Source organism: Arvicanthis niloticus, chromosome X (genome assembly GCF_011762505.2).
Source record: "Arvicanthis niloticus isolate mArvNil1 chromosome X, mArvNil1.pat.X, whole genome shotgun sequence".
NCBI lineage: Eukaryota > Metazoa > Chordata > Mammalia > Rodentia > Muridae > Arvicanthis > Arvicanthis niloticus.
The window spans coordinates 102813136-102838125 of NC_047679.1; the positions used below are offsets into that span (position 1 = coordinate 102813136).

The following is a 24990-nucleotide window of genomic DNA, read 5'->3' on the forward strand; positions in this document are numbered from 1 at the left end:
CATCTGAGAGTCATGAGACTCTGTCTTGGGGAAAAAAAGAGCTAGAGAGAGGGAGCAATGGGTAAAGGGGCAGAGTTTGATCCCTAGAACCCAAATGGATGGGGGAAAAGGGTCATCTAGCAAGCTGTCCTCTGACCTCCACACACATGCATGTGCTTTCATGAATCAATGTAAAACTTGTAAAAGATGACTCAGTGGTTTTCCAAAAATGACTTGGACATAGATTCTTTCACGAGTGAGCTTACTCCATAAGACAGCCCAAACATTTATCCAAGTGGCTGTATTGTGTGACATAGCACACTGTGCACTGTAAGAAAGCACTCACTCTAATGATGGAGTTACATGAAAAAAAGTGCTAAAACTGGACAGTGGGGATGGTTACACAATAATGGAAATGTCCTCGATGCCACTGAACTATGCACTTACATCAGGTCCCAAAGAAACTCAGGAAAGTCTCACTCAGTACCCGTGGCTCCTCTCAGCACGTCAGACCCCACCCTCACTCTCAACCTCTCCGGTCCAGAGGCTGGACTTTGATTTCCTTCCTCCTCCCTTCCCCCTGCTTCACATTCCTATACAAAGCTGTCATTTTGATCATGCCCTTTCTCGATCCCGGACTACTCTTTGGTCCACTCGCCTTTTTCCTCTTCTTTCTTCTCTTCCTCTTTCCCTCTTCCCCTCTCTCCTCTCAAGGCCTGGTTCAGTCTGAATTTTTCCAGATGCTTCTAGCTGAATTCTCCAATAAAATCCTTCTCCTTAACCATCCTGTGGAGTAGTCATGTCCCCATCTTCATTCACTTACAGTGGTTAAAACAAAATGGCTAAAAGAGTGAATTTATGTACATTTCACAGTAAAAACAGTGTTAGCTCTTTGGGTGTAGTGGCTTAAGATCATCTTGGCACTCAGGGGGTTAAGGCAGAGGATTGCCATGAATATAAGCCCAGCTTGGAATATGTAGCCAGATAAGGCTACATAGCAAGGCCTTGTCTCAGCAGATATGGTGGATCACTCCCAATTCTCAGGCAAGAAGAACAGGAATTCAAGGTCATCCTTGGCTACATAGCAGGTTTGCAGCCAGCCTAGGATACATGAGGTCTTGATTCAGAAAAATCCAAGCCAAACAGTACTAGCTAGGTGACATAGCTGGAGCTTGCAATTCCAGCAGTCAGAGACTGCTACATAAGGTTTACTGGTTTCAGGCTGGCCTGGTCTACACAATGACCTCTGAGATAGCCTGGGCTATTTAGTGAGATCCTGTCTCAAAAAAACAAAAACCAACCAAACAAAAAAACAAAATAAAAAATCCCAAAACAAAATAATAAAGATTCCACAACAACACTTTAAGTTTAAAGAATAAAAGATAACAGAAACTGAGAAAATATAATCTTCAGGTAAGGGAACTAGTTTCAATAAATCACTAGAAGGTAGGCAAACTGGTAAGAGCCAGGACAAGGTAAGTAGTTCTCTTAGAAGACACCATCTCTTACAAGACATCATATACTGTCTTGGATGAGAGTGGACTTAGTTAAGGCTAAGAAGATTTACTCTTATCCTGAAGTCAGAATGGAAAGATTTAACTCAGCTTTATGCAAGCTAGACTGGGGGAAGGGAGAGCAAGCTGAAGAACAGAGAAATCAGACTGAGCAATGGTCAGGAAGACCTGGGGTTGAGTCATACTATTCAGCTCCCACAGAGGCGAGTACAATTGACTTCAGCCTCTTTTAAATGAGGTTTATCAAGACAAACGAGGGTAGCCTGGGACATTTTTTTTTTTTTTTGAGACAGGGTCCCTTGCATCTCAGGCTGGCCTCAAACTTCCAACTGAGGATGACCTTGAACTCCTGATCCTTCTGTTGATAAATTTGAAGGTGGCTTCGTAAGACTTCCATCTAAAGAGAAAAAGATAAAGCTTTACTGGCTTACATACTTAAGAGTGTTCTGAGAGGTGAGATCAATATTTGCTTGCAGTTGTTTTGTTGGCAGTGGTGGGGTTGGAATTCAACCTTGCATGTGCTGGACAAGTGATCTACTACTGAGCTACAGTACCAGCCCTTGGTTGAAATTACTTTCATTGTAGTAAGTCAGATATAATTCTCAGAGTTATACGAGCACACCTCAGGGTCTGGGACACAGATGGCTTAGTGGGTAAGGGCATCACCACCATGTCTGAGAACATTAGTTCTTTTTCCCTACAACCCACATGCTGGGAGAGAACAGACAAGTTGTCCTCTGACCTCACACAGTAAATCAATGTTATAATTTTTTTTTTTTAAAGATTGCATTAGAAGGAAGATCACATTAACAAAAGTTTAAGAACCAAATGTATTTCTTTTTCTTCTTTTCCAAGTTCCTTTTCATCAAGGGCAGCATTATTTAATCAGGCAGATGCTACTCATGATCTTCTCCTTTTAAATATACCCAATCCATCTTAGTATACTAGCCATTAAGAGTCGAAATTCCTGCAACCTAACTATATAGGTTTATCTGACAACCCTACAAGCAGATAGCATGATCACCATTTTGTGTACAGTCTTCTTGTACACCCTTTCCATCCTTGTTCTATTATCTCTCTTTGTTCTTCACAAATGATCTCTCACTCTCTTTTTGTCTCCCTTTCTTGTCATTCCTTCCATCTTCCTCTATTTGGAAACAACCGACTCTCTAATCTCAGTTTACGTTTTTGTCGGGCGGGTGATACTGGGATAATTATTTCCACCGGGTCTCAGTTTTCCACTGTAGGGTGGAATTTAATAGAGGTGTCCTGCCTTCCAGGGTTTTCAAAATAACAGCAAGGAACATGTTATATACGTAGCAGAGACTCTGGTATCCGGCGAGAACTCAATGTACTATTACCTTTCCCCCTCGGTTTTTAATCTTCTTACCTGTATTCCCCTACTCCTCACCCTAGAGTCCAGGTAAAAGCTGGGGGCGTGGGGGGGGGGGAGGAAAAAAGTCCTGGATGCTAAAAGAGGAAATGCTTGACTTGGGGGCGGGGACTGTGAAGTGACCTGTGCGCATGTGCAGCCGCTGGGTCAGGCTCTGGCTTGGAGCTGGGGAGGCGGGGGTGGGGGGGTGGGGGGGGTCGGGCTGCATAATGAGGAGGGTTGGGGATTTTTTTTTTTCGATGCCCCTTTCCGGCTCCGGGAGGCGGCGGGACCTTAGCGGTCCCCGAGCGGGCGCGACGCTAATAGAGGCCGCTCGGCCTGAGAGGTATGTTGGAAGATGGCGGAGTGGGAAAGAAGGAGGGGCTCTGCCGGGCGGGAGCAGAGCTCCGGGAGGGGGGGTGGAAGGGGGAAGGACATGGCCTGAGGCCAGTGGCTGGGCGAGCCCGGGAAGCTGGCGGACTGCATCGGGTGTTTTTTTTTTTTTTAAAGCCCTGACGTGGATGCACTTGGTTCCGGTCTTCGAGTTTTCTCAGACGGGACTGTCCTGCCTGGGAAGGCCAAGGGAGGGAGGGAGGGAGGGAGACAGACAGACATAGTGACTTCCGTTTCCTTCTCCTAGGCCGGGGGCCCGCCGCCCAGCAGAGTTGTGTTTTCCTGATCCGGGCTCGCCGCCCCTCCTCCGGGACCCTCCCCTCGGGAACCGTCGCCCGCGGCGGTTAGTTAGGACTGGATTGCTTGGCGCGGTGGGTACAGCTCTTGTGAGTTTCCCGCCCTCCCCTCTTCTCCCTCTGCTCCCCTCTCCTCCCTTCCCCTCCCTCTTCTCCCCAGCCTCTCCTCCTCTCCCCTCCCCTAGCTCTCCTCTCCTCTCTTCTCTTTTCTCCCCTCCCTCCTCCCCCTCCTCCTCCCCCTCCTCCTCCCCCTCCTCCTCCTCCCCCTCCTCCTCCCCCTCCTCCCCCTCCCCTCCCGCGCCTCTCCTCCCCCGCCTTCCTTCTCCCCCTTCTCTCTTTCCCTCCCTCCTTTTCCTTTCCCTCCTTTTCTTCCCCCCTCCCTTCCGCTTGGGCTAGCTCTGCCTTGTTGGGCGGGAAGGCCGCGCCCGCCCGAGGGGAAAGCTGGACTGGGCTCCTTGTCCAGGTTCCCGGGATTGCCCGTGGAAGCCGTGGGTAGGGTGGCTGGCTTCAAGCCTTCGGGTCAGCCTCCTTAAACTTCGTGACACCTAAGGTAAATCTAGTTAAATGGTTAAAAAAAAAAAAAAAGATACGACCAACCTCCCTGCCCCCCAATCTGATGCCTTGTATGGGGCAGGGTGGTTTGTTTCTGGCAAGGGCATGTGAACCCGAAATAATGAGGGCCAAAGAGCTTCCAGAGGAGGAAGTAACTGGCATTTTTGCCTCACCTTGGTCACTTCCCCAGCATATTTCTGAAAGCAAAAATGTCACTTTGGACTTTCATTTCCATTACTTTTAACTCCACAGTTTACTTGAGTTGTAGAATGTTTTTTTCTTTTAAGCGAGGGGAGTGGTGATTGCTGAAACTAAGCAGTGGCTCTCCATCTCCAAAAAAGAAAGCATAAGCCTTGGGCGAAACAAACCTCTCAGATTTTAATAATCTACTTTGCCTTCAAGTACAATGATAGCACTACTTCTGACACCCCATCTGTACCTTGATAGTGAACAAATCATAAAAATGTACTTTTTTTTTTTAGACTGGAAAGTGCTATAGTATTTCTTTTTTCTTCCCATTTTCTCCTTAATAGGATTATTATTATTTTTTTTTTTGTAGCCAGTTCAAGAGAACACTGTTAAGGGCCAACCATCTGAGAATTACACCATTTTTGAGTTGGGAAGGATCTCAAGTCAACTCTTGTTTTACAAAGCAGAAACTAAGACCCAGGGTTTCGTAACTTGTCTAAAATCACCATGCTAGTTAGGTTAGAGCTCAGATTTTCTGGCTCCCTGGCCACCCCACTCTTGTTGCTTCATATAAGCTCTAAGCAAAAATCGTCTAAGTATATTTAACATTTCTGTATAGCGTAATACTACTTTGTCTCAATGTCTGCATCATTTTCAGTGTACTGAACATATACCTGGGATTGTTACACCCCCCCCCCCCATTAAGAATGGAAAACATTTTAGGCCACATAGATTTATACCTACAGACACAAAACCACAAGCTTATATCTATTTGGATTGGGTCACATGGTTCCTCGAAAGAGATACAGAATAAAAAAATGGTAACCTTGGTCACTTCTGAAGAAGAGGGATGGAAAACTTTGCTTTTCTCCTGTGCCTTCTGTGTTTGAATATTTTATTATAAACAAGCTTGATTTTATTCCAAGAGATTTTAAAGCTGATATAGATGTATATCAACATAACTATTTGCAATTGGTATTTCTGAACATCCATTTGTCAATAATTTTTATTGTAAAATCTAGTGTGGCTTATGTTGTCTTTAACAGAACAAGCTTGAATTCTTGAGTGTTTATGTTTCTCTTTTGGCTTTTACCTATTGTTCTGAATTCATGTGAAATGGTAAAAAGGTTAGTCTTTGTTTTTTAAAAATATGGTAAGCTTTGTGATTATCAAATAGTATAGAAAACTATGGAATTCAGATATTAAATTTAACATATAGATAACTCTGACTCACAGAATCTTTTGGATTAACATCACTTTTGAAAAAGGTTATGCATGTAAAGATTATATTGGTGTATATAGCTCAGTGTGGTACAGTAAGTACTTGCTTACCATGTACAAGGCTCTGGGTTTGACTTTTGAGCATGTCAAAGAAAATGTTCAAAGTTGATCAAAATACATTATGTGATTTGTGACACTAACATAACCCAGTAGTTTGTACAATGAATGTACGCCAGTAGAAGAGAAGAGGAGGAAAGCAAGCTAAATGTGTGGCTCTTACCTGTAATCCCAACACTGTGGAGTCAGTGCAGGAGAGTTGCAAGTTCAAGTCAGCCGGGGCTATGTAGTGAGACCCTGCCTCAAAAGCAAAGTTGGGTTGGACAGATGACTGTTTAAATGGCCTGGCTGCTCTTTCAGAGGACACAGGTTCCGTTCCCAGCACTCACACAGTATCACAGCCTGCAGCTCCAGGCCCAGAGCATCCAGTGCTGCTTTTGGCTTCCATGGGTACTGCGTGCATGTGCTACAGATATATGCATGCAGGCAAAATACCCCTACGCATAAAATAATAAAACAGACACAGGGCTCACACTTGTAGTAACCTGTGCATTTGGTAGGAAGAGGATGAAGAGTTCAAAGCCAGCTTGGGCTACGCCATATCCCGAACAAGCAGAATCAATAAAACTTGTATATTGCAGGGCCTTGTTTGGTACTTAAGTGTTTGCTTTCTGTGCCCTTGTTATCCTCATGCATGTTATACAGTTTTAAAAATGGTAAATGTTTTGAGTTGGAAGTAAAAGCCTCAAAGGGTTTAGGGGTGTATATCAGTCCAGCATAGTATATACTAGGCTCTGAAGTCAGTATCTAGAACTAAAGGGGAACAAAAAGTAAGACTGGACAGACATATCTCCAGTGTTGAGTTCTGTTAGGCTAAGGAAGACTCCGGTGAAAAAATGAATTGCTCATGTTAGCAGACCGGTGCCTCCATCCTAGTCAAGAACTCCCACAGTTAATGGTATTGCTTTCTAGTGCATTCAATGAGACCAACTAAGGTAACAAAGTGATGCTAGCTAAAAGTTACTCAGACATACTTTAGTGGGCAAGCATTCTACGTAATGTGCCAGTTAATTCAGTATAGCACTGAGAATTTTGACATAAATGCCCCCCCGTAACTTTCATTTTGTACATTAATTTACTTAGCATATTCCCTGTATTTAATGATTGGAGACTCTAAATGTAACAATGAGATTTCACTGGTTTTGCTTGATCTAACAGTTCAGTCTAGCAGTAAGTTGTGGTAGGGGTCTAAAGATGAGTAGATACCACATACAGTGATACACATTTGGAATTTTTGTACTTGGCAAACTGAGGCAGGAAGGTAACGTTTTCCAGGACAACCTAGGCTTCGTATTGAGAGCTCCCATCTCAGAAAAAAGCACTCAAAGATGAATATGGTAAAGTGCCCGTGTTATTTTGAGGCAGGAAGATTATAATAAGCTGTCAATTCTAAAGTTGATCTCTGGAGTAATCTGTTAATAGTGTTATGTAAGCTGTTAGCATTGTTTAAGGACAGTGTGCATGTCCATTTGAGTAGACAAACAGAATTAGAAAATGAGAGATTGGTATGGAACTTAATAAATAATCATATACAGTGGAAAATACCCTGAATTGGATGCCATGGGACTTTCCTTTGCTCTTCGCTTTATTTCCACTCAGACTCAGCATCTCCCATGTTTGTTTTGTTTTTCACAAAATATGTTTATTCTGTTTAATTCAGAACATTAAAAGGGTAGTTTTTTACTCCAAAGATTCTAAATTAATTAGATTTTAAATTATTTTATTTTATTGAGACAGGGTTTCTCTGTGTAGCCCTAGCTGTCCTGAAACTCCCTCTGTAGATCAGGCTGGCCTTGAACTCACATATCTGCCTGTCTGTGCCTCTGAGTGCTAGGATTAAAGGTGTGTACCACCACCAGTACAACCACCGCCACCGCCACCGCCACCGCTGCCGCCCTGCTCTTAGGTTTTAGTTTGCTTTTTGTGGCAAGGTCTTGCTTTGTAACTTAGGCTGGCATGGTCATGTAGTAATAGCTGTACTGGATGTGGAAGCAGAAGGATCTAGGTTTTGTTTGTTTTATTGTTTTTTTTTGCAGAAGGATCTCTTGAGTTTGTGATTTTAAGAACAGCTATGCAACAGTGAGTCCATGCCATTTTTTTTTTTTTTTTTTTTTTTTGAGACAGGGTTTCTCTGTATAGCCCTGGCTGTCCTGGAACTCACTCTGTAGACCAGGCTGGCCTCGAACTCAGAAATCTGCCTGCCTCTGCCTCCCAAGTGCTGGGATTAAAGGCATGCACCACCACCGCCCGGCCATGCCAATTTTTAAAAAGCCTTATATCAGTTATATTTTAAAGAGCCAAAATATAAGAACAAGGTGGAAGTAGAAACCTTAGTAACTTATGGTTCCTCACGGTGACCTTCAACCGACCCTACCCTCCCTTTGCCTTACTCAGGCTTTAGTTTCCTGAGTGCTAGGTGGGTGCTACCACACCCAGCTTTCTTTTGTTTAATTGTATATATTTAATAATAATGATGTTGTTGGCATTTTGAGGCTCTGAGTCTTCTCTGTATAGTCTTGGCTGTCTTGCTGTTTACTGTGTAGGTGAGGCTGGCCTTAAACTCACAGAGATCCTCCTGCCACTGCTTCCTGAGTGCTGAGATTACTCCCAGCTCTCTGGCATTTAATTTTAAACTTGTTTTTTTGTAAGTCTCAATGGCAGTTGCTGGCCTGTTCTATTCTGTGTTATAGGATAGATTCTGTGTTCTAGAATGGGATTCAAAGGGGGAAGAAGCAAGCTCAGGGGTTTGAGATTAAGAGAATTTTTGGGAGCTCGAAAACTGTGGGCAAATAAAAAGTTTGTAGAGGTAGTGCCAAATATTAAAGCATAGGTAAATATCAAAGCACAGATACTGAACTGACTTTCATATAGCCCCATATGGTGACGCACACCTTTAATTTCAGCGCTCAGGACGCAGAGGCAGCTGGATCTCTTGAGTTTGAGGTCAACCTGGTCTACAAAGTGAGTTTGGGGCCAACCAGAACTATCTAACATACCACCTTTTCTCAAAAAGACATTGACCGTCATATCTAGTTCTTGGTAATAAGAATAATTATTGGGCTGGAGAGGTGGCTCAGTGGTTGAGAGCACTGGCTGCTCTTCCAGAGGTCCTGAGTTCAATTCCCAGCAACCACATGGTGGCTCACAACCATCTGAAATGGGATCTGATGCCCTCTTCTTGTGTGTCTGAAGACAGCTACAGTGTACTCATATAAATAAAATAAATAAATCTTTAAAAAAAAAAAGAATAATTATTAAGCCAGGATTCATCGCTAAGAGCACTTGCTGCATTTCTACAGGACGAGTTGGGTTCCCAGCACTACATTATGTGTGTCACCTTCCTTTAACTTCTCGGGGGCCGCTCCATACTCATGGCATAGATACACATACATTTAAAACCTATTAACTGAGTGGTTCTGGTTGTACAAAGAAATTTCTTGGATTAAAGTGAAAGTTAAAACTTCCAAGGTGTTCAGAGTAATCCAAAAAAGAGTGTTTTCTAGATTCTGATGAAGTAAATTATTGTACTAGACATAGCAGTTTAAGCCCAGATGTGAGTTATAGGTTTCATCAGTTTTGTGTAGCAAAACCAGATTTGTCTCCATTTTAGTGGATCTTAGCATGTTTTTTTTAAAGTATTTTTTGTTATAGTATAATTTTAGCAATGTTATTTTGATTTAATTATGATTTCATATACATTCTTATTAAGAATGCATTAAGTTCACCATATTTTTAGGCTTAATGTGTTGTGTGTGTGTGTGTGTGTGTGTCTGTCTGTCTGTGTGTGTCTCTATGACATGTACATGTGGGTACATATCCCATGGTATATATGTAGAATTAGTGCCTTTCATCCACCTTTATGGTGATTTTAAGGCAAGCTGTTTTACTCAGTGAAACATCTTTCAAGCCCTGTTTGTGTTTAAAAGTATTTTGCCTGCCTGGTTTTCACTATATACCTCAGGGAGGCCTTGAATTTGGGATCCTCCTCCCTCAGCCTCATGTGGTGTACTTTACCTACTCTACCTGGTTTATGATCTGGTTGTATGGTTATTTTCAAGAAGATGGTAGATGGTGAAAAACAATTACTGATCGTAGAGTGCCTTAGAAATAAGTAACTCTGATCCAGACGGTTGGACTGAGTGAATTCAGACTTTGTAAGTTTTGAGGATGACAGTCTGCTGTGTAGCCCAGGAGGTACTTTTTTGAGACAGCGTCTTTCTGTGTAACAACTTTAACTGTCCTAGAACTCATGGAAATCTACCTGCCTCTGCCTTCTGAGTGCTGGGATTTTAATTTTAATCACCATAGATGGAGAAAACAAGATACTCTTCAACAAAACCAAATGTGCATTCCACCACTGCTAGGACTCGAATTCTTAATCTTCCCTTGTAGCTTCTAAGGATTATTTGTTAAATGGAGAAAAGGATGGGAATTACAGTAATTCCATTATTCATTATGAGCAGAGACAGGAAGACCTTGAACTCATAGACAGCCTTAGCTACATAGTAAACCCTGTCTCAAAGTGAACAGGCTAAGCCTCTCACCTTCCTTTTTTTTTTTTTTTTTTTTTTTAAGTTTTTTGAGACGGGTTTTTATGTGTAGCCCTGGCTGTCCTAGAACTCACTCTGTAGACCATGCTGGCCTCAGAAATCTGCCTGCCTCTGCCTCCCAAGTGCTGGGCTTAAAGGCGTGTGCCACCACCGCCCAGCAGCCTCTCACCTTCCTATGTCATCTGACTTTTCATGCTGTAGAGCATTTCCCAAGCACAGAAAGGTTAGAAAGCATCCCATTCTCATATACCTCAATAGAGTCTGCCAAGAATATTTATAGGAATTTCTTTATAATTCTGTTAGTCACAAGACCTAGGTTTGCACCTCTTTTCCTTTTTGTCTTTCATTTGCCACATTACCTGCAGGTAAGCATTTAGCTATATTATGGTATCAAGGAAAATAAAAATTTCAAGATAGTGTTTGGTACTCAGGGACATTGAATGTGTACTTTAAAGTCTAGGTTATTTTTACTGAGGTAGATTACTTTGTTTATAAGTTAAACCCCAGACAGAGCTAGGCCTGGTGGTGCATGCTTATAATACAAGCACTTGGTTATGAAGGCAGGAGTTCTAGGCCAGCCTGGAACACATAGTAAGTTTTAAGTCAGACTTTTTTTAAAAAAGTAAAATAAATTAAGTGAAAATAAAACCTAGACAGGATAAACCTATCAAATGTTTTTATAGTGGGGAAAAGAAAAAAAAGAAAGTTCCCATTAGGAATTTGTTTCAAAGACCTGACATGGTGGTACACACTTGTCATCCCAGCACTCAGGAGACCTAGAGAGGAAGATCACAACTTTTGAGGCCAGCCTGCTACATACATATGTGGCACCATCACAAGGGGATGGGGGAGGGACTCTATGAGGGGGGACCAGGAGTAAGTAAATAGACATATAGCCAGGCATAGTAGCACCAGTCTGCACATTCGTAATCCCAGCACTTGGGAGGAAGTGGCAGGTACATCAAGAGTGCTGATCAAGATCAGTGCTGGGGGAATCAGTATGAAAAGTTGGTTGCCAGCAAGCCTGACACCTGAGTTAATCCCGAACCCACGTGGTGAAATTGGGAGCTGGCAACTGGAAGGTGTCCTCATTTGCAGTGCCCCACCAATAAATACAAAAGTAAATGGGACTTAAATCGTTTTAAGTTTATGACCTCCCTCCTGCTGTAAAACAAATACATGGCTAGCCTGGACTATGTGAGGCCCTGTCTCAAAAGTAAACAAAATAATTTGTTTCAGTACTTGCTTGAAAGTGATTCCTAGCATGAACATAAAATAAAAAGACTGTATTCCAGGGTCTAAGACTACAGCCCTAATGGAATGTTTTCCTCGTGTGCATGAGCCTTGGATTCTATCCCAAGGATTGAATAATAATAATTTATTATTATTATTTATTCTGGGAATTTCTAGGGTGAGTAATATAACCCATTTACCAAATCATCCACTAAATGAATACCCAAAATGGCATTGTGGAATCACCCGATTGTAAGTATTGTATCTTAATCTGTGAAAGGAGTGATTTCTGCTATCCTGTTCAGCACATAGTCAATTTTATGAATTGTTTTTTAATATTTTGAGACCATCTCGTTTTTTTTTTTTTTTTTTTTTTTTTTTTTTTTTTTTTTTTTTTTTTTTTTTACCTCCGACTGGCCTGGACTTCACAGACGTTTGCTGTCCCAAGACATGTCCCAGCTCATTGTGTGCAATTTAGTTTGTGAATGTCTATAAATGTACAATAGACATTTGAATTTTCAGTATAATTGTATTTCAACCACTGCCCCTTTATAAAAAGGGATATGGGGAATAAAATGAAAAGTAAACAAAGATAAGGTTATTTGAGGTACATTTTTGGCTAGAAGAGACATAATCCTTTGTGCATATTAAGTCTCTAAAATCATGTCCCCCTTTTCTTTTTCTTCATTCATTCCTTCCGTCTGTCCGTCCGTCCGTCCGTCCTTCCTTCCTTCCTTCCTTCCTTCCTTTCTTTCTTTCTCTTTTTGGAGACAGAGTTTCCCTATGTATTCCTGGGGGAGTGCCCTAGAACTCACCATGTAAACCAGGCTACCCTCAGATCCACAGATTTGCCCGCCACTATCTCTCTAGTGCTAGGATTAAAGGTGTGCATCACCAAGTCCTCCTAATTATTTTCTACAAGGCAATAAATGAATGGTTAGAGATCAGTTAAAAATACTTTTCAACTTGAAAACTAATGAGCTAGATTCAAATGTGACTTAGACCTTTAGTACCAGTATTTTGTAAGCTAAAGCAGGGGACATTGAAGGCCAGTCTAAGCTACATAGTGAGTTCTAGGCAAACCTGTTCTACAGAGAAAGATCCTATCTATCTCAAAAATAGATTTCCATCCCCTCCAATAAAGTAGCAATCAGAAAGTAACTGGTCTTTTAACCCGTTTTATGTCTGAGTTTTTCCCATCTAAACAGTGGATCAAAAGGCATTTGTTTCCTGACAAGTGTCAGAAATGTGACCTGTTCATCACTGAGGCTTTACATTTCTTTATCTTCTCTGTCTCTTGTCTAACCTGATGATCAACAATATTGACATCAATTTACAATTTCTCCTCTTGTATGTTTTCCTCCTAGACAGTAGCAAATTGGCAACAAATCCCAGGTAGCAAAGTAAGGAACCCATCTTTCTCTCTTCTCATAATTTATGAAAATTGTCTTCAAGAAACAGTCAAAGCCTGGCAGTGCAAGGTCTCAATACTCAGTTAATTTGGTTAATGTATTCACAGATGAAGCATTTTGACATGGACAGTAGCCAGATGACACTCTATCTGGTAGGCAGGATTGTACAATGGCCCCCTGACAAATTAAGAGTCTACCTGCTTAGTCTTTTGATTAGAATTCAGAATGCTTGCTGGATAAAATTTAAATGGTGACAGAAGGAAACAGAAGAGAATAAATCGGCAATAGCATTACTCAGAGATACCTTTTTGGAGGTGGAGGAGGAAGAGTTTATTGCTTTACAGGTTGCAGTCCATCATCCAGGGAAGCTGGGGCAGGAACCTGGAGCTCAGCCTGCTTTTATATTAATTAATTAATTAATTAATTAATTCACTTCAGACCCAGTCACATCCCCCCCGCCCCCCAGATGGCTCAGCTGTTAAAGGCTGGGCTCATAATCAAAAATATAAGAGACAACATTTTTTTTAATGATAGGGTCTCATATTGTGGCCCAAGCTGGCTTGGAAATCACTGTATATCCTAGGCTCACTTCAAACTGAGCAGTTTTTCCTCCTTCAGCCTTCTCAATGTGGAAATATGCTTGGGAGTCACCATGCCTTGCAACAATAGAATTTCAGTGTATGACATTGCTACTTTATGCTTTTATTATTGGGTTATATAGTTTATTTCATCATCATCATCATCATGCTGGGGCTCCCAGGACTTCATGCATGCTAATTAGGCATTGTACTAATTAGGCATTGTACCAATTAGTTATACCCATCCTTTTTACTTAATAGAGTATCCTGACTATATGTCTGTTATAATTTAGTATTCATCTAAAACCTGAGCTTTTGGGGGCTTTGCTGTTGTTTGCTGCGTTTCTGGGGGTGGAATGCTTATGCATGTGGGGCAGATGTTCTACCCTGACTACAGTACTCCTGATCCTACAGTCTAGGATTTGAGTATTTTTAATGTGTGTGGTTTATAATGTTTTGCAGGGGAGAAGACGGGTGGATTGGGGGACATATGTGCCACAACGTGCATGTGGAAGAAGAGGGATACTTTATGGGATCAGTTCACCCCCTTCCTTTCTTTCTGCTTTTGCCTAGGAACTGTAGATTAAACTAGGTTACCTGAGGAGCCATCTCACTTGTCCAACCTAAGTTTATAGTGGTTTATATGGTTCCATATTACCTTAGTACTGTCTTCTGTTTAATGGGGGGGGGGGGTAGGCTTTTTGTTGTTGTTTTTAAGAAAGGATTCTCTCTCTCTCTCTCTCTCTCTCTCTCTCTCTCTCTCTCTCTCTCTCTCTCTGTGTGTGTGTGTGTGTGTGTGTGTGTGTGTGTGTATGTAGACCAGCTGGCCTTGAACTCACAGAAATCGGCCTGATTCTGCCTCTTGAGTTCTAAGATTAAAGGCATGTGCCAACCACTGCCCAATGAATATTGTGGTTTTGTATGTTTATAAATAGCATTTTTTTTTTTTTTTTTTTTTGGTTTTTCGAGACAGGGTTTCTCTGTATATCCCTGGCTGTCCTGAAACTTACTCTGTAGACCAGGCTGGCCTCGAACTCAGAAATCCACCTGCCTCTGCCTCCCAAATGCTGGGCTTAAAGGCGTGCGCCACCACTGCCCAGCTAAATAGCACATTTTTGAGCATTTTTACATGTACCTTTTACATTATTTCTGGTGCTGACAATTGAACCCAGGCCCTTGTATATGTTAAGCATACTTTGTAGTGTTAAGATGAGCCTATATACTGTTTTTTTTTTTTTCTTTTTGAGACAGGGTCTTCTTGCAGTCCTCACTAGCCTCCACTTTAGCAGGACTCAGCTAAGTTAGCCAATATGGTGGTTTGAATGAAAATGGCTACCATAGACTCATAGGGAGTGGCACTATTAAGAGGTGTTGCCTTGGTTGGGGAAAGTGCATCACTGTGATTATGGGCTTTGAAGTTTCTGAAGTTCAAGTCAGGCCCAGTGGCTCTCTCTTCCTGCTGCCTGCTGATCCAAATGTAGAATTCAGCCGGGTGGTGGTGGCGCACGCCTTTAATCCCAGCACTTGGGAGGCAGAGGCAGGCGGATTTCTGAGGCCAGCCTGGTCTACTGAGTTCCAGGACAGCCAGGGCTACACAGAGAAACCCTGTCTCAAAAAACCAAAAAAAAAAAAAAAAAAAAAAAAAAAAAACAATAAAAAAGCCATATGTAGAATTCTCAGGCTCTTTCTCCAGCACAGTATCTCCTGGATGCTGCCATGCTTTCTACCTTGATGATAATGGACTAAATCTCAGAACTCTAAGCCAGCCCCAGTTAAATGCTTTTTTAAAATAAGAGTTGCCTTAGTCACAGTATCTCTTCACAGCAATAGAGCACTAAGATAGCCATGATCTGGTTTTATTTCCCTGAGTGTAACCTATTAGTGTGTTTTTGTCTGTTGTCCCATACCTTTACATGTTTTTGAGTTACAGTGATTTGTGATACTGATCTTTGACAAATAAGGTAAAAATAGCATCATGTCACAATGAAACCCATCACATTGTATAGGAATTTAAAAATTGTTTTGACAACAAATGAGACTTAACAGTTTTGCATACATTTATGAATCTTTATAGTACCTTTGTGCAAATATTTTGATTTTCTGTTTACATGTTCATCTCTTTCTTGTAGAATTATAAGTGAATTCATGTCTTTCCTTAAAGCCACTTTTGGTTAAAAAAAAAAACCAATAGATTAAAAGAAGGTACTGACTGATACAGGATCCCTTTCTACCTGAGAGCATTTAATATTGGTGTGAAAAACAAATAAAATAGAAACAGATTTAGACAGGGTCCTCCCTTTTAAAATTGCATTTATTTAGAGAGTGAGTATACGTATACGCACCCACATGGCATGGCACTAATTTTGGAGATCTGAAAACAACCTTTGGGAGTTGTTTCTCGCCTACCATGTTGGTCCCAGGGATCCAACTGATACCACCAGGGTTGATGGAAATTGCCTCAGGCCATTCTATTTGTATACATTTTTAATTCCTATACAATGTTATGGTTTTGTTGTGACATTTTCATACATATGTATGTCATTTTACTTTGTTTCTATTCATCCTTGTCTCCTACTGTCCCCTCTCCCCTCCCGGTTTCCCCAGTCACTTCTCTCTCTCTCTCTCTCTCTCTCTCTCTCTCTCTCTCTCTCTCTCTCTCTCTCTCTCTCTCTTTTTGGTTTTTCAAGACAGGGTTTCTCTGTATAGCCCTGGCTGTCCTAGAACTCACTCTGTAGACCAGGCTGGCCTCAAACTCAGAAATCCGCCTGCCTCTGCCTCCCAAGTGCTGGGATTAAAGGTGTGCGCCACCACTGCCCGGCCACTTCTTTTTTTAGGAGAGTCTTACTATGTAGCTTTGGCTGGCCCTGAATTCACAGAGGTCCACCAGCCTCTGCCTCATGAATGCTAGGATTAAAGGTGTGTGCCACCATAGCCAGCTCACATTTACTCTTGATATTGTTGATAGTAACAAGAGCAGGTGTGCTGATTCACAGTTTGTAATCCCAGCACTCAGGAGGCTGAGACTAAAAGGTAACTTTGAGTTTGAAGTCAGTGCATGCTAAACAGTGAGTGAGTCCTATGCCAAGCAGAATTATACGCTAAGTCCTTTCCCCCGAGCTCAAAGTTCCGCAGTGAAGTGCACAGCTAGAGAGTCGGGAGCTCTGCAGTCCAGTCAGTAATTGGGCTAATGAAATCAATAGATGGTTCTCAAAAGGGGAAATATAAATAGCCAATAAACTCAAAAGTGTCCACTATCAGCCATCAAGAAAATAGAAATAAAACAGCACTGAGATCCCGTTTTACATTAGTCAAAATGGCCATTTTCAGTGTAGATTATTTTTAATATTTCCTCTAGATAAATTCATAGACAAAGTGTCTAAGATGACAATATTCATGTTTAAAGTTTGTTTTTTGTTTTTTACATATACTGCCAGGATACTTTCCAGAATACTGGGCCAATTTTATTCTTTTTGTGGTAACTATTTGATAGAATGTTTTTATTAATTTGAGAATATCATACAGTATATTTTGACAGTATTCACCCCTACTCCTCCTTTTACAGAATGACAGCTAGTAAAACAAGAAAAAGTAGGAAATGTTGAGACTTGGAGTATGGAGAGAAGGGAGCCCTCACTTGCTGGGGGTGGGAATGCAAATTAGTCTAGTCACTATAGAAACCTGGAGGTTTGGACTAGAGAGATGGCTCAGTGGTTAACAGCACTGACTGCTCTTCCAGGGGTCCTGGGTTCAATTCCCAGCAACCACATGGTGGCTCACAACCATCTTCAATGGGATTTGATGCCCTCTTCTGGTGTGTCTGAAGAGAACAATGGTGTACTTATATACATAAAATAAATAAATAATTTAGAGACCTGTAGGTTTCTCAGAAAAGTAAAACTAAAATTGTTCTTTTCTTTTATTTAACATAGGGTCTCTGTGGTCAGAGATGTTCTTGAATTCCTTATTCTCCTGCTTCCACCTCCCACGTGCTGGGATTATAAGCATGTGTCGACACCCCTCACTTTATTGAATTATTTGCTTGTATGTTTATTGAAGCAGGTTCTCATTCTGTAGCTCAGGCTGCTCTGGTACTCTCTGTAACCCTGCTGGCTGGGAGCTTGTGGCTCTTCTCCTGCCTCTGCCTCCCAAATAGAGTTAAAGGTGTGTGCCACTACTGGATGTCTAAAGACTTTTTAAATACATATACATGCTTCTGTATTCCTAGAACATTTCTGGAAGATTACATAAGAGGCTTGTGAGAGTGATTGCTTCTAGGAAGGGCCCTGGAGGTTTAAGGTCTGGAGTGGATAGATAGAACTTGAATTGTTCAGGTAGTTTATGTCTACTTAATGGCTGTTTTTAAAGTCAAAGTCACACTGTAAAACAATTAATTAGTCTTTTTGTTGTTGTTGTTTTTTTTTTGTTTTTTTTTTTTTTTCGAGATAGGGTTTCTCTGTATAGCCCTGTCTGTCCTGGACCTCACTCTGTAGACCAGGCTGGCCTCGAACTCAGAAATCCGCCTGCCTCTGCCTCCCAAGTGCTGGGATTAAAGGCGTGCGCCACCACCGCCCAGCTCAATTAATTGTTGTTAACCTTATTTGAAAATAGGGTTTTCACAGAATGATCAACTTAAGATGATGCCATCAGAGTGAACTCTAGTTTCCTCTGGCTTCCTTGGCTGTCTTGGAACTCCCTATATAAACCAGGTTGGCCTTGAATTCACAGAGATCTTCATGCCTTTGTCTCCCAAGTGCTGAGCTTAGAGGTATGTACCACCATTCCCAGCAAAGTTACTTCTTAATATATTTTTAGCATATTGAAAAAATATCCTTCAAATTTGAATATTTTGTTCATGGTTTTAAATAGCAGACAATTATTATAGAAGCATCCATACATAATTAATAGACCATAGGAACATTTGTTTCTTTCTTATATTCTTATTTTTGTATGTAATTATATTTTATTACTTGTATGCATGGTACCATAAATATTAAAGCGTTATGGCAAAAAGAAAGGTATTCTAAGTGTGTATTTGGGGAGTGACCTATAAACTATCAATGACAGGTAGATACTACATAGTTAATATTTATTATCTTATTATTTTATGTATTTGAGTGTTTTGTTTGCATGTATGTGTGTGTATCACATGAGTAACTGGTATCTCCAGAGGCAAGAAGAGCATTGGATCTCCTGGAACTAGAGTTACAGACAGTTGGGAGCTGCCGTGCTGGTGCTAGGAGCTAAACCCAGGTCCTCTGAAAGAGCATCCAGTGCTCTTAATCATCATATCTCATGCCTCCTATGTGTTTTTGTTTAAGTTAAGATAGTGTTTGTAGTATAATATTACTAAAAGTCAATCCAGTCTGGCTGAGAATATAGCTCCATGACAGAGCACTGGCCCCCAATATGATCCACAGTAGATCATACACAACAAAAAGAAGAGAATACAAAGTCTTTGTGTAAAAACATATACCAGATTTTCATTTGTAAAATTATTTTTCTGTTGGTAGATTTTGTATCTAAAAAATTATGGTGCTGGAACTCATTAAAAGAATAGAAATGTATGCCAGGCCGTGGTGGCGGCACGCCTTTAATCCCAGCACTTGGGAGGCAGAAGCAGGCAGATCTCTGAGTTCTAGGCCAGCCTGGTCTACAGAGTGAGTTCCAGGACAGCCAGGGCTACACAGAGAAACCCTGTCTTGAAAAACCAAAAAAAAAAAAAAAAAAAAAAAAAAAAAAAAAAAGAATATAAATGTGTTAGACATAGTAGTCTGCAATCCCAGTTTATGAAAGGCTGAGGCAGGAGGATGGTGAGTTTATTGCTAGCTCTAGACAAACCTGGGCTGTATAATAAAACCTTGTTTCAACTCTCTCCTTGCCCCCATAAAATAAATGCACACCAGAAGCTTGAAACTATGCTGTAGGCCTATAATCCTAGCACTTAGCGAGCTTAAGAAGTGGATTACAAGTTCAGTAGCTTGCTTGCACTACAAAACGGGGTCAAGGTGAGTCTGCTGAGTGATAGCTACCCAGTTTCAGAATTTAGAATGGACTAGTGAGATGGTTCCACAGGTAAAGTATTGCTGTGTCAAGACTACATATGGAAACCCAGACTCTAAAAATCAAACAGAAAAGAAATAAAAATGCAACCAGACATGGTGGTGCACATCTTTAGTCTCAGCACTCAGGAGGCAGAGGTGGGTGGATCTCTGTGTTCAAGACCAGCCAGAGCTACATAGTGAGACCTTGTCATAAAATAAACTAAACAATGGGGGCTGATAAGATGGCTCAGCAGCGAAATGTGCTTTGCTGCCAAGTCCCTGAGTTCAATCCCTTGGGCACACATGATGAAAGGAGGGAACTGATCCCTGCAAGTTCTCTGATTTCCACATGCATGTTGTGGCGCAAGCTCCCTGACCTACAAAATAAATAAACCGAATTTTTAAATACAGTGTGGTACACATCCTTAAACCCAGCGGTAAGGAGATGGCAGCCAAAGGACCCAGAGTTCAAGGCTGCCCTGGACTACATAGGATCCTGCCCTCCTTCCTCATTTCCCTGTTTCCCTCAAAAATAAAATAATAATGATAATGGTGGTGGTGGTGGTGGTGGTGGTGGTGGTGGTGGTGGTGGTGGTGGTGATACTTGGAAACATAAGAGCAGAGATTCTCAGTACTATGAGAAAGAGAGATAATTTCAAGCTATTTCACACTAGAATTTATGTGTTTAAGAAAAAAATAACTGGGCTCTGGAAAAATCAGTTAAATATGCAAGCACTTAGGTCAAAGATGTCATAGTCCTTTCAGCATCATTCTGAAAACACCGTACTGCACAGTTTCCACACCAAAGACAACAAATTAAAACACAACTAATTTATGTGGTAAAGGCACATAATTTTAAGTCTTTTTAGACTTAAAATTGACCTTTTAATAATTGCTAAATGATTTTAATATTTTAAAAGCTTTATTAAAATGTAATTCAGCTGCTATAAAATTAAAGTATACATTTGTGGAGCTAGGTGTGTAGCTCAGTGGTAGAGCATTTGCTTAGCATGCATGAGCCTATGAGTTTCATCTCTAGTACCATTAAAGGGAAAATACAAAGAAGTGTATGTGCTGTTCTATGGGTTGAGTGTGTTCACAGAGTTGGGAAGTTAGCAGCACGATCTAGGGTTCAGCCCTGCTGCTGCCAGCACCTGCTTTCCACTTGCACTTACTCCCAGTTCATCCTTCAGTTGTCAGTAGCCACCAATACAGCTCGTATGCTTGTGCTGGGTTCCCATACCTAGTCTGGGAAACTGGTATCCAAGTTCAGCTTGAGTTTATTTTCCTTCTCATTCCTCCTTTTTTGGAAGGACTGGGGACTGAACGTACACAAGTGCTCTACAGCTAAGCTCCACCCACTTTTGTTTTAGTTGAGACAAGTTTGCTATCTCTCCTTGGCTGCCCTAGAACTTATTATGTAGCCCAGGACTGGCATCACAGTGCTGTCCTGCTTCAGCCTCTTGCATGGTGGGATTACAAGTGTGACATACCACGCCCACTCTGAAGGTCATAAAAGATAATTTTACAAGACCTGTGATATTCTCACTTAGAAGACAACAGTGGTTTCATAATGTAATTGTTTTAGCTTCTGATGTTTTATTGGGAGCATATGTCTTAAATTCTGTGCCTACACCACTTGTTAAACTCACTTAATGTGAGGCAGGGAAAGTATTCTTTCAGTCTCAAAACTGAATTTATTCTTCTGTTAGGGTTTCTAGGCTTTCAGTTGTAGGAACACCTTTAGCCAGTAGCATACTACTATTTTCTATGAAAATATGATTTTCCTTTCTGGTTGACATAGCGTTTTATATAGCTCAGGCTACCCTCAAAGTCGTGTAGTGGAGGCTGGCTTTAAAATTGGTATGTAACCCAGGCATGCTTTAAACCTGTGGGCTTGCTGCCTCCGTCTCCCAGGTGGTTGTACTTCTATGCATGAGCTTAACATATACTATTAACTTCTAAGACATAAACAGCTAACATTCTTCTGTTGTGAGCCAGACCTCTTGAAACAAACTGAGATATAAGGATCCCTGAGTTTTTTTTGCCTAAACTCTGTGTTCTATTCCCTTAAGCTGAAACCATTGCAGATAGTATTTACCGCATTGATTATAAGTGGGAGGCGTATGTTAAGTTTATGGGAGAGCATCCACATCTATAATAGAAGACAGAAGTCTAAAGACTTAGAGCACACCAGTGACTACATACTGGCTTTCTGTGGTTAATAGAACAAAGTGAACCAGTTAAAACATGTTCTCTCCCCGACCCCCACACCATGTCTGCGAGAGTGCATGTGTAGAGGTCAAAAGGCAACCTTGATCCTCTCCTTTCACCTTGTTCAAGACAGGGTCTCTTTGTTGTTTTTCCAGTATGTGTGCCGGGTTGGCTGGTCCGTGAATTTCCAGGGATTCTACCGTTTCCACCTTCCGTCTCACAGTAGGATCCCTGGAATTCCAGATGCTTTCCATATATTTGTCTCACTTTTATGTGGGTTCTAGGAATTCAAACTCAAGTCATCACATTTGCATGGCCATCTCCCAGGTCAAGTTAAAACATTTTGATTTTCTAAATAACAACATTGTATCAAAGTAACTGTTTACTGCTTCTCTATTCCTCTGTATAAGAATCCTAAACAGTAGGTTGTAAGTAGCTTTAAGATAGGTAGCTTTAAGTAGGTGAATAATAGCTTTAAGATAGTTATCGTTATTAACTATCATTACTAATTATTACCATTATTAAGTCTTCCTGGATGTCTGCATGACCGACTAAAATGTTAACAGATCTCTTGTGAACATTTTACAGTAATCAACAAATTGCTTAAAATTTCCAGGTTTTGCCTTTTTTAAGTGAAATTTGGTGCTGACCTTGTTCTTGACATCCACAGTTAATGCTAAGCACTCCCTTAGGAGTGACGGGCAGGCTTACAAGCACCTGTAATGTATGTGCCTGCAGATGCAGCACCTTGGCTTCTACTCTTCTACTAGCACTTTCCTTCCTTCCTTCCTTTCCATCATCCATCCATTTGTCCATCCAGCCATCTGTCCTTTTTTTTTTTTTTTTTTTTTGGTTTTTTCTTTTTTCTTTTTGTTTTTTTGTTTTTTGTTTTTCGAGACAGGATTTCTCTGTGTAGCCCTGGCTGTCCTGGAACTCACTCTGTAGACCAGGCTGGCCTCATACTCAGAAATCCGCCTGCCTCTGCCTCCCAAGTGCTGGGATTAAAGGCGTGCGCCACCACTGCACAGCTCTTTTTTTTTTTTGAAGTAAGGTCTATATCCCAGGCTGGCCTATAGCCCTGGTTGGTCTTGACCTCCCAGCAATCCTCCTGCCACAAACTCCCAAGTGTGATTCAGGAATTAATCACCCTGCCTGCCTTTAAAGGACATTTTGAGATAAAGATCATGTGTTGTATTGTGAGCATTACAGTACACACACACACACACACACACACACACACACACACACACACGAGACACAGGTCTCATAATATAGGTTTGTCTGTCCTGGAATTCACTATTGTAGACCAAGCTGGCCTCAAACTCACAGATACCCTCCTGCCTCTGTCTTCCCTCCTAACTGTTTTTCTATTAGCTATAATCATGTCCCAATAAAGTTTATCATCTTCAATACTGCCACTGTGATACTGTCATTGTACAAAGCTAACATAATTTTCAATTTATTGAATATTATATCTTGGGACTTGATCATTAGTATGCTTTAATATAGAAGCAATCTGTTTTATATCCTGTCTTATATCCTTTCTCACATTCAAATAATTTTTATTCTACATGTTATAATAAAAATCTAGAAGAAAAAAAAACATTTGTATTATTTGCAAGTAGTAAATTGGCAGTGGTTTTGTTTCTTTATGTCTCAATCTACTTCCTTTGTTTCTTCTCTAGGTTAGCAATCAGTCCTCTGGTCTTAGCACTTGCCCATAAGTTTTCTTCACACAGCTGACTAGGATGTGTGTCTGTGTATTTTACTTTAGTGGGGAAGACAGGATCTTGTGTAATCAAATTGATCTTGAACTCACTAGTAACTTAGACTCCTGACTCCACCTCCTAAGTAGTAGGATTAAACATATGTGCAACTAATTCCAACATTCATGTCTGTTTTAAACATATTATACCATCATTATAAAATCTTCCCAATCTGTCACAAAGGCATGTACCATTGCTCGCTATTCCATTATGTTACATTGTTGACTTCCATAGTACTGTTTTCCCCAATCATTTCCCTCAGGATTTTTGTCTGTCTTCCCTCTTATGGCAAAGCTTTCTTTGACATGTGTTCCCTGCTTTTTCCATTTCTGCTTAGTACAAAGCCTGAGTATACTGATAACAGAGAAGCCTTAAACTATCTCAGCATACTCTATTGCATATCAAATCTTTTTCTCTTGTTATGTTTTTCCAATAGGCATATACCCTGTATTTTCTATATTCACAGATCTGTGATTTTTTTGTAGAATTATTCTTCTCTGCCAACCCCAGGTTCCCCCACACACACTTCTCTCTCTCTCTCTCTCTCTCTCTCTCTCTCTCTCTCTCTCTCTCTCTCTCTGTGTGTGTGTGTGTGTGTGTGTGTGTGTGTAAGTTACTGCATGCAATATTTGAGAGGCATACACAGGCGAAGTGTGTGATTAGAGGTGCAATTTGGTGGAGTTGTTTTCTGACCTTTACTGTTACATTGATTGTCAGGATTTAACTCAAGCCACAGACGTTGTGGGCTAAGTGCCTTTACCTACCAAGCTCTCTCTCGCTCTAGCTCCCCAGGTTTCTCTTGTTTGTTACTTGTCTTTCACTTTTAGCTCATGTGGTAGCTCACTTTTGGCAGTCTTCTACACCCTACAATGTACATGCAGTATTCATTCAAATACTGCTTTCTAAGCCTGTGGAACCTAAGCCAACAGCACGGGGTTCATCCCTGAGGAAGTGGTGTCTCCATTGATTGACTGATTGATTGATTGATTGAAACAAGGATCTTAAACTCACCTGAAAGTCACCATCTTCCTGCCCCAGACTCCTGATTGCCAGGATTACAGAGTGAGTTTCTATATCCACTTTAAAAAGTCTCCTCTTGGAAGCTTCACAGAACGATGCTCCTATAAGAAAGACAGAATTTCACATATCTAGAATGGGATGAATAATTGAACTCACAAATGTCTGCCATGGTGAAATGAGACCTTTAATTTTATGTTTTGATTGTATCAAGAAGTAAAACATTACCTCAGAGAAGATAAATTTCATCATTTTGTTTATGTTGGCCATTTTTCAGGAATATTATAGACTTGAAATGCTTAGTCTTCTAGTCTATACTGAAGTCTCACTTTATTTTATTCTATTTTATTGTTTGATTTTTTTTTTTTTTTTTTGAGATAGAGCTTCTTTGTATCAATCTCTGCTGTCCTGGAACTTGCTCTGTAATACAGGCTTGTATGGAGAACTGCCTGCCTCTGCCTCCAGAGTGTTGGGGTTAAAGGCGTGTGCACCACCACTGCCCGGCCTGAAGCCTCTTACTGATGGAAAGGACTCATATTCTCAACG

At 41.0% G+C, this 24990-nt stretch overlaps 1 protein-coding gene across 6 annotated transcripts in view; it reads left to right on the forward strand.

Moving 5' to 3' along the window:
• Xiap (X-linked inhibitor of apoptosis) overlaps positions 1–24990 on the forward strand; it is a 55061-nt gene that overhangs the window by 6382 nt on the left and 23689 nt on the right. For 2 of the 6 annotated variants that reach the window (XM_076918268.1, XM_076918269.1), the window contains 4 exons: positions 1787–1946; positions 2774–2916; positions 3149–3211; positions 3506–3629. The gene's annotated coding sequence lies outside the window, so the exon portion shown is untranslated. Of the gene's footprint in view, positions 1–1786; positions 1947–2773; positions 2917–3148; positions 3212–3505; positions 3630–3909; positions 4105–24990 lie in introns of those variants that run through there. The other 4 variants (XM_076918270.1, XM_034484950.3, XM_076918271.1 and 1 more) reach the window with 3 other exon arrangements.